The 10,893-nt window shown below is 31.1% G+C and overlaps 1 long non-coding RNA gene across 1 annotated transcript; it reads left to right on the top strand.

The window, feature by feature from the left end:
- The first annotated feature begins 4,753 nt into the window (after positions 1-4,753).
- On the top strand, positions 4,754-9,546 carry LOC132753477 (uncharacterized). Its single transcript, XR_009628961.1, has 2 exons — positions 4,754-4,974; positions 9,178-9,546. It is a non-coding gene; the product is annotated as an uncharacterized LOC132753477 (long non-coding RNA).
- Positions 9,547-10,893: the final 1,347 nt, after the last annotated feature.

The raw sequence follows: 10,893 nt of genomic DNA, 5'->3' as shown, positions 1-10,893 counted from the left end.
AAATCTACAACCTTTGCTTACAGCTACTAGTAAATACAAAATTACGGAAGTACCGGTGTACGAGATTATACCACAAAAACATTAAAGAAGGACATCCACATACAGGGAATAATTAGTTGTTATAAAGGAAATAAAACCTAAACATGACCACAAACAATCTGACGGATGGAAACACTTAGATGACTGTTCTTACATTCCAGCATTTGGAATAAAAAAAAAAAAAAAAAAACAAATAACGATTTCTTCAAAAATAAAACTGATGCAAAAACAAACCGACTCCAAATATTTCAATTTTTTAACATTTCTTGAGTGTGAACCATTTCATACATCTTTCATATAAGTACATGATAAAATACATGAGGCACCTTGAGGAGTTTGACAATTTTACATATCATGTATACAATATCATTGGTGAGACTTTCTGGATTTTAATTACAACTTTAAGACACTGACACCTGATCTGTGATATCTTGTGAACTTTACCTACTGCTTCCATATTGGGATGTATGGTATTAAGTAGACAATTCATTTAGACATACATTTAAAAGACGAAAGAATATTAATAACAAGCTTTTTTTATACTGACAAACTCACTTTTTATAGTGACTGATTGTCATAATAACATAGTAACAATTTAGTAAAATTTCAACAAATGATTTTTTTGTAATATTAATTATTTGTTGGAATTTCTAGTTGCGATATCGGCTACAAGTTACATGCAAGCCTGATAATTTACATAATCTAGCATATACTTTTGCCTACAATGCAGAAATGATAATCATTACAATATTACATAACACTGCTGATAGTATTATTGAACACATGCAATGTTAGTTGATGGGTAATCAATATCACTGTAGTGTAGCGTAGTTTAAGTACCTGTTTTTATAAATACCACATGTAACAAATCGTATGGGTGATTGTATAGGCATTTAATAGGTCCATTTGTTAGACTTATCAATCTGAAACTTACTTCTGAAGCATTTAAAGAATTATATTCATTTAATTCAGTACAACTGAATTTATAAGATGGTAACGATTATGAAAAATTACAATCCTAGCGTGTGTTTATTATTAACGTCGAAAGTGTTATTTACACTATATGTTATTCATTTAATCATGAGTTTCTTAATAAATTTTAGAAATACTATACATTGTTATTTTAACACATATTTGTTGATAAATAAATGTGTTGTTTCAGTTACGACACCATTTAAACATATTGTGATGTATTTTAAGTATATTAGCAATAATATGCGTTATTGACGTTAAAACATTCCCTAAATTGACTACGTATGTAACACAGTGATATTGTGTCTATAACACATTTCTAATTTGCAGCATCATTGTGTATGTTAAATATGAGATGCTAGAATGAAAGATAAAACTTTTTGGTTGAAATTGATTTAATTTGACAACATTGTTAAGATTTATGCATTAACGATTTACAAGTTAATAGATTTTAATCTAATAGAGTGAATATGTGAGCATTAAGATAATCCCAGTTTACGACACTAGTTTAACATATGGGGTGTATATTAACTACATGTATGTGTTGTTTAAATATTAATTATGATGTATACATTAATTATAAAATTATATTGTATTTTATTTTCAAACAATGCATCCTGTACCTAATAAATATGTTGTTATGAGACAGTACTTGTTTAGATATTAGTTTAATATATTGGGGTGTATGTTAACTATGTAGTGTTTAAATGTTAATTTTAACTTGTAAATTGAATTAACAATTACCTAAAGTTTGTATTTTCTTTTCAAACTAAACAATTACTTAAGGAATAAAATGTCTTGATAAATTAAATCCCAGTTGGATATTAGTTTAACATATTGAAGTATATGTTAACTATGTATTACTTAAATGTTAATTATAGCTTATGTATTGAATTTAATTTATCAGTTTAACAAATCAAAATGTTTTTGTAGTTTAACGCACAAGAGTGCTAATAAACTATGTATAAATAACACGTTAATCCTAACTTTATTTTGAACTTCATGTTTACTTAAGAACAGTTTGTGATAAATATACATTGATAAGATGAGATAAGATAAGATAAGATCTGTTTATAGTGACTCTAATTTTAACATTCTTGGTTTTTCAACAACAATACTAATAGTGATAATCAGTGTATTTTTATATGTATGTACTTTTATATGTAGACAACAAGATGATTCATAATTATCTATATTTTTGTCTGTAAATTGTAAAGTAATCTTTATGTCACAATTCGTTTTATTAGTAACCATCACCAATTTCTTTAAGATATGTATTTCAAGCTTATACTGTTACGTTAATTAATCTGTTCTATATGTCTAGAATTTACAACTGATTAATTTATATGTCTGGAATATACAACTGTATATTTCTTTGATCTTATGACTGCACAATAACAGCAGGAGGCGCGTAAATCGTACACTTTTCTTTTATGTTTAGCAGCCTACTTTCTTGAAGTAAAGGGTTTGTAAAATATTTTTCAAGGATGTAGCCCTACATCAAGTGGTACTAGACACAAGATAAAAGGGCACAGGTTTCCAGACTATGGTTTTTCCTGGGCGAGTCGACCACGATTTGAAAAATATTTATGATCAGTAGTTTATATGGTATATACAATATCTATATATATAATATTATATATACAATATCTATAAATTTACATACATGTGTAAATGTGGGTGTTTTTGTTGTCCAACTTTGTGTCATTTTTATAAAGTTTGTTACAATTGTTGGTTTTTGTTGTCAAACTTTGTGTCATCTATTACATGTATTATAATGTTTACTACAATTGTTTTCTATAAAAAAGCGTATTTGAAGTTTATTGGTTAATATTGATTATATCATAATCTATTATTAGACAATAAAGACGGCCGGTATCATGCAGAACATTGTTTATAATGATGCAAAGACTTTATTGTTAACTAATTTTAAGACTTTTAGTTGCTGGTGTAATCTGGAACAATCCATTATTAAAATTGTTAATATTCTTGTTGCATATCGATCTAGTCAGTTAACAAAAAAATGTCAACATTTTAATTTGTACATAAGGAACATCACTTGCTGGGGCTTGTGACAAATGATATGTTTGATTATTATTTCATTAAATATCATAGGTTGGTTAGCTTCAGTTAAAAAAAAAAATACCATTAACCACTTTTTATACCTTCGGGAATTCTCTGTTAAATAAGCCCTTTATTTGTTAAAGTTTCAAGATCATTAACCTTGTCTTCTCTCCTATGCATTGAAATGTGGGGAAAAGCTAGTCTAATTCTAGCTTTTATGGCGTTTTCTTCAGAACCCTCACATTTCTTACTATTATAGTAGAATTCGATTAATTATTATTCCTACATGTGTATTTTCTATATTTTATTAATTTGCATAATATTGATGTATGTACTATTCTTTGCACATGTTTAAGTATTGTTGGTTAAAACAATAAACAGAGGCCATACCTTATAGTATGGTATGGCCATTAAACACAATTTGATAGTTTGTTATTCCTCGCGTGGCTGTTCGTAAAAATATATATTCCACATGAGAACATCAATATTATCATTAACCTTAACGGTAAAATCTTAAATGAAAAATATTTTCGGCGCCACAAACTTCAGCCGTAATCGACGCATGGTAATAATAGAAGTTCGTTGTATATGTTTTACGTCCTAATTAAGAGGCCGTTTTTTATATAATCATTTATCTTGACTTCTAAATGATTTTTTTGTGTCGCCTTGAAAAAGGCGACATATAGGGGTTACTTTCGTCGGCGGTATCGTTGTTGGTGTAAGCGTCTCCTGAAGCTTGTCCGGAGCAGAAGTCAGTCATTATACGTCGGATTGACTTTAGACTTGGTATGCGTGCTTCTAAAAAAGACCCGAAGTGCGGTACATAAGAACCGGTACTATGCATTTCTTAATTATTGATTTTTTTGCCCTTTGTTAATTTTCATACTTTATTTTTGTCCAGGCCATTTCTCCTAAAGTATAAAAGCTATGGACATGAAACTTCATAGGATGATATATCTCATTAAGAAGAAGTGCAGTGCATTAGAACAGGTACTCTGCATTTATAAATTTTTGAGTTATTGCCCTTTGGTTATTTTCATACTTTATTTTTGTCCGGGTCATTCCTCCTTAAGTATAAAAGCTATGGACATGAAACTTCATAGGATGATATATCTCATTAAGAAAAAGTGCAGTGCACAAGAATCAGTACTCTGCACTTCTTATTTTTGAGTTATTACCCTTTATTAATTTTCATACTTTATTTTTGTCTAGCCCATTTCTCATAAACTATTAAAGCTAAAGACTTGAAACTTCATAGGATGATAGATCTTATTGATAAGAAGTGCGGTGCACAGAAACTGCTGCTATGCACTACTTATTTTTTGAGTAATTACCTTTGTTAATTTCATTTTTGTTCTGCCCATCTCTCCTAAACTATATTGTTCACAAAGCGACACATCCGACTCACTGAGTTCTAGTTAAATCTAAATTATATATAAAAAATGTGTACATTTATAAAACACTTTAGGTCGGCGTTAGAAATAACCGGGTCGGTCGGGCCACCGGTAACATCATCTTAAAGGCCTTTATATACACCATTATGATGAACTCTATAAGAGTTCAATTGAGCTGACATCATTTTAAAACTTGCTATTTTGTATTTCGTAATGTAATGGATATTAATCTACATATAAATAAGTTTAATCTATGGACCATCTTAACTAAATGGTGTAAACAATGGTACTTAACATTCCCCTTCTCACGTAGAGTAATATTCAATAACAGGATATAATTCACTTATTCATGACTTAAACTGTTACACGATGGACAAATAATTGGCCCACTTATCCTATAAAAACAACTTCAGTGTGCGATTGTGATTTAATAGAGTGATACATAAAATACGACAAGCCGAAATCTTCTTTAAATACTCGTTTCTGAGATATATTATAAAAGAAGGTAGGAATAAATTTTCGTTATTTTTCTACCCCCGAAGGGAGGTATAATGTAATCGCACCGTCTGTCTGTCTGTCCGTTTGTGCGTCCCCACTTCATTCGTGTCCGGACTGAAACTTTGTCATACATTGATGTCTACTTCATCAAAACGATTTGTCGCGTTTAAGACCCACGTCCCTACCTCAAAGGTCAAGGTTACACTATCATTTTGAAGTTTCACATTATCGCAATTAGAGTTTATAGACACACATTCGTATCCGGACTGTAACTTTGTCATGCATCGACGTATTTTTAAAAATACTAGGCATAGATGTCTACCACATCAAGACGACATGTCGCGAAAAAGGCCCATGTCCCTACCATTAAGGTCAAGATCACACTTATAGTATAGCGACTAAGGCTCATTTCCGTCTGTCCGCGTGTCATGACTAACAAAACAATCATGTCCAGACTGTAACTTTGGCATGCATTGAGGGATTTTGAAATAATTTGGCACAAATGCCTATCTCATAACAACATTTTGTCGCGTCCAGGAACCACGTCTCTTCTTCAAAGATCAAGTTCACACTTATACTTTTAATTTAAATGTTCATGCTATCACAATTAAAGATAACAGGTACAATAATACAAAGAACAATATTCAGCAATTAGTTACTTTTATTCTCTTTTCTTTTCATAATACCTGCATGCTAAAGAAACCTTTTCGTCACTTGGGTGACAGCTCTTGTTTAATTTTGTTGTTATTTGCAGTTAAAGGCCTATTATGCCATAAAAAGCCTTTATTTCTTAATAGTTTGTTTAATATATATTTGGTGTCCTTATATTATTTCCAAAAACATATTCACTGGCCAATTACCTAACTCATATCTTGCTTCTGTTCCGTTTTGGGAATTAGCACAGTTTAAAAGATTAAATAATTTGTATAGAAATCAAAAAAACATTTTTGTTTAATACATTTTCCTACTTTTATTAAAAATAATTACACATTTAGCACTATTTTCTTTCAGGCAGTAGGCATCTAATATGCTCTTAACCATTGTTTAAACATATTAAAACTTAATGTTGCCCTTTTTGAACAAAGGAATGTATATTTTTTCTGAAGCATAATGTATTTTACTGTTACTAAATTGAAACGACGCTAAACATTTTTAGTATACAATTTTTTTTATTGAATATAGGTTGTTTAGGGGCATTTTCTTTGTTTTATCATCGTTTAATGTAGTGATATATAGATTCATTTGTTGTATTGATACTTACCTTTATATTCTAATAAAAATAATCCATACAAATATATCACTCGTGATTGTGTCGCTTTTGAACAAATCTGTTAGCTCGACTTCAGTTTCGGAAAAAAATACAGGCATCGGCGATGCCGTTCGCAAACATAACTTTTTAAGTTCTTGGTGTATTGTCTTCATACTTGGCCACACCAACCATTGGGACAAGAACTTCAAGAAGACTAGTTGACCAATTGAAATGTTCACTTCTTTGCTTAACTGCCTTTGCTATAACTTTGTTTTAAATGAATGGATTGACATTATAACACAACATCCTTAAAGATAATGTCTTTATGTATATTTAACTTAAATTGACATTGGTTCTTTAATGACGTTGACCTTAAAAGTTAAATTATTAAATTTTCACTGATTTTTGCTAACATTGACTGTTACTTGGTAATAAATATATGGATTATCTTCAAACTTTGACAAAACAACGCTTTTGACAAGACCTTGTAAAATATTGAACTGACCTTGAGCTTTAAATGAGCTTCACCGTGAAGGCCAAATTATTTAATTTTGGTTGAATTGTCATAATTTAAATATTTATGTACGGATTTTATTTATACTTGGACAAAACAAGACTTCCTACCATACAAACATATTTAAAAATTAAGATATGACACATTGACCTTAAACTGATTCTCTTAAATTCTCTTGTTTTTGTAACTGGCTATAACTTTGTAATTTATGAATGGATAAACTTTATATTTAAACACAACATCTTTAAGGTCAGGAACTTTATGTTTATTATCCCATCACTCAGGAGGTGTGCAGTGTACAAGATTGATAACTCTACCTTTCATAATTTTTGAGTTATTGCCCTTTGTTATTTTTCATACTTAATTTTTCACCTGAGTGGAGCATAACTCAAAAAGTGCTTGAGATATCAACATGAAATGTCATAGGTGGATAGATCTTATTGAGGAGGAATGTTGTTTGCAAGAATGATAACTCTTCGCTATATAATTTTTGAGTTATTGCCCTTTGTTCTTTTTCATACTATTTTGTCCACAGCTTATCTCAAAAAGTATTTGAGGTATCAAATTGAAACTTCATAGGTTGGTGGATCTCATTGAGAGGGAGTGCAGTGCACAATAATGATAACTCTTCCCTGCATAGTAAATGAGTTATTGCCCTTTGTTTTTTTTTAAATTAATTTTTGTCCAGTGCATAATTCAAAAGGCCTTTGAGATATCAACATGTTACTTCATAGGTGCATAGATCTCACTCAGAAGGTGTGCAGTGCGCAAGAATGATAACTCTACCTTTAATAATTTTTGAATTATTGCCCTCCGTTATTTTTCATACTTAATTTTTCACCTGAGTTGAGCATAACTCGAAAGTTTTTGAGATGTCAACATGAAATGTTATAGGTGGATAGATCTTATTAAGGGTGGAATGCTGTGCGCAAGAATGAAAACTCTTCCCTATACAATTTTTGAGTTATTGCCCTTTGGTTTTTTTCACATTATTTTGTCCTGAGCTTATCTCAAAAAATATTTGAGACATCAACTTGAAACTTCATAGGTTGATGGATCTCATTAAGGGGGAGTGCAGAGCACAAGAATGAAAACTCTACCTTTAATAATTTTTGAGTTATTGCCCTATGTTATTTTTAAAAATTAATTTTTGTCCAGAGCATAACTCAAAAGGCCTTTGAGATCTCAACATGTAACTTCATAGGTGCATAGATCTCACTCAGGAGGTGTGCAGTGCACAAGAATGATAACTCTACCTTTCATAATTTTTGAGTTTGTGCCATTTGTTATTTTTCATACTTAAATTTTCACCTGAGTGGAGCATTACTCAAAAGTGTTTGAGATATCAACATGAAATGTCATAGGTGGATAGATCTTATTGAGGAGAAATGCTGTGCGCAAGAATGATAATTCTTCCCTATATAATTTTTGAGTTATTGCCCTTTGTTCTTTTTCATACTATTTTGTCCGGAGCTTATCTCAAAAAATATTTGAGGTATAAACTTGAAACTTCATAGGTGGATAAAATTTACTGAGGAGCGGTGCAGCACACAAGAATGATAACCTACCCTGCATTATTTTTCAGTAATTGCCCTTTGTTATTTTCATTCATCATTATTCACATAGGTTTCAAATCTGTAACCACTTCAGCCATTAGTTTTCATTACCAAAAGACCTCTAAAAATTGAATTATTCTGCTCTACTACATATACATTCTTCCAATAAGCATACTCATTCGGCGGGGGATGGCCATGTTGACATGGCTCTTGCTAAACTTAAAGTGACATTGACTCATTTATGAAACTGAATGGTAACATTATTCAATTTTCACTGATTATCGCTATAACTGAGTGTTACTTGGTGATTAATCAATGGATTATTTTCATACTTGGACAAAACTTGGATAAGAAACGAGAATAAAGTTCAACAAGGCAAAGGTAACGTTCACAGGACGCAGTCCCCTCGACATAACCAAGCAAGACCTTCTAAAACGTTGAACTGGCCTTAAGCTTAAAATGCCGTTGACCGATAAAGTCCAAGAATTGAATTTTAGTGAAGTTGTTATAATTTTGTTATTTATGAACGAATTTGATTCATAAGTGGACAAAACAACACTAAAGGCATTGTGACCATACAGACATGTAAAAATAACTTTGATGTGACCTTGACTTTCAAGTTATCAAATTGTGAAAATTTTTTCTAAACTTTGTCATTAAATTATGAAGGATTCATACTTGGACAAAGCAACAATTGTGACTAGACATATCTTTTGTAATAAAACAAAAAAAAGAAACATTTTTTTCTTAAATTTTCTTTAAAAAGATTTAATGAAACCGGTTATTTGTTGCTTTTAGAAAAAGTAAAAATGTCGAGCGTGGCTGCCCCCGCCCGGCAACGGCTTTTTTCGGCGTATGTACTATTTTCAACATTGTTTATTTTATTTACAGATTACCGTTTCCTCCTGCATTAAAAGAAAGAAGAAAATGACTAAGGGCACAGTACTTATTTTATTATTGGTGCTTAGTGAAGTTATCAATGAAAGATCTCAAGCATGTAAACGGGTTGGTTATCGCTGTTATGATGTGGGCGGTGGCTGTACTGCGACAAATCGCAGATGTTTTCGGATTGGTTCCCGATGCCGGTGTAGATCTGCTTTTATTATCGGATCACCACTGCAGAATGACACCGAATCGCAAACTAGCTTACCTAACAATTAAAATGCTATCTTGCTCTTAAAACTGGATTATTTAAACGATATATAATTGCTCTTAAACAGTGTGTAGTGTAAAGAAGCCTACAAGATGCAATAAACAAAATACGCCTAACAGAATCAATCGAAGATACGAAGGTTACACTTCTAAATTGAAGTTGTAGAACCACAATCAAAGTGAACATTCTTTGTTATAATGTGCGATAGATATAAATGTAAAAAATATTATTCCATTAAAGATTAAAATATAAAAAAAACCCTTTACTTTCATGAAGTGAATAATTTAAGTATAACAACAGTACAAAGCAACTTTGTCGTTGTCCTTTATGCTTATACATGCGAAGTTATACGTCCTCAATGTTTATATATGCCGAATTATATGCTAAACTTAGTCTAACAGTGCAGTGCATTTAAGCGGCTTTCATCTTTTCTAAAGGTTGACTTTGTAATTTTAGATAATTTATAAACTCGTTTCATATATTTGTCAGATCAACAGAATTTACGTTGAAAATGAAATTTACCGTCGATAAGATACATAAATAATGAGGAAACCCCTCAATAACTCTTATTTTCCGGACCGCTCTCAATATGAAAATTAGTCAAGCGGAGGTTTTTTCCCCATCTTTAATTAAAAAAAACGCTACTGGCGCGCTATTAATATCTCTCGGGACGCTGTTTTGAAGAAGGCTTTACAGTGATATGATGTATTTTTTATAATAAATAAACGGAAATAATATGTTTGAAACACCACAAATGGTTTCAAACAAAATATAAAAGCTGGAGGCCGCTTTAAAAAACAACCGTTTAAAAGCAGTTATATTACATATTTACATATAAACGTCGTTCTTTAAGGCGCTGCAAAGAAGAAATAAAAATTGTAAAATTTAATTGGTTCAAAAAGCTTTAGATATGGTTGGTTTTGAGACTTAAATTAAGGTTTTTATTGTTTTTCTTTTAGGGATTCCGTTTTACTCATTTTATATAAACTTGAAATCTCTGTATTTTAAAGGTTTACAATATTTATCTAGAGGTTAATATTAGCTGGCTGCTCGCTATTTTGCGATAATGCTCGCCTTTATGCGATGATGGCCCGAAGATATCCATATTGAGCTAAGTTATTAATAGATATATTAATAACTGAAACCTCTTTCTGCTAAGCGCAATATGGAGAACATTGGATTAGTAATACGGGGGTCGTTGGTTTGATCCTAGGGCAGGGCGCTAATTTTTTGAGACAATTAATCGCGAACATTGAGCGTTATTGTCATTTGTCTGTCATCGCCAACTAAGAAATAATTTAGAACAGGAAATGTCGAACGACACTTATACCCCCTATCTAGCCCTTGACTATTTATTGTTAATTTTGAATATAAACTTGCAAAAAATTGGTACATTAAAGTTTTCAGCTATAGAAAAAAAATGACCTACTAGTTATAACCAATCAATATGCGAA

The sequence above is a fragment of the Ruditapes philippinarum genome, unplaced genomic scaffold (assembly GCF_026571515.1).
Source record: "Ruditapes philippinarum isolate M1 unplaced genomic scaffold, ASM2657151v2 ctg677_1_1_1_1, whole genome shotgun sequence".
Lineage (NCBI taxonomy): Eukaryota > Metazoa > Mollusca > Bivalvia > Venerida > Veneridae > Ruditapes > Ruditapes philippinarum.
Note: the sequence above shows the minus strand (reverse complement) of the source record. Positions and strands in the feature narration are given on the sequence as shown.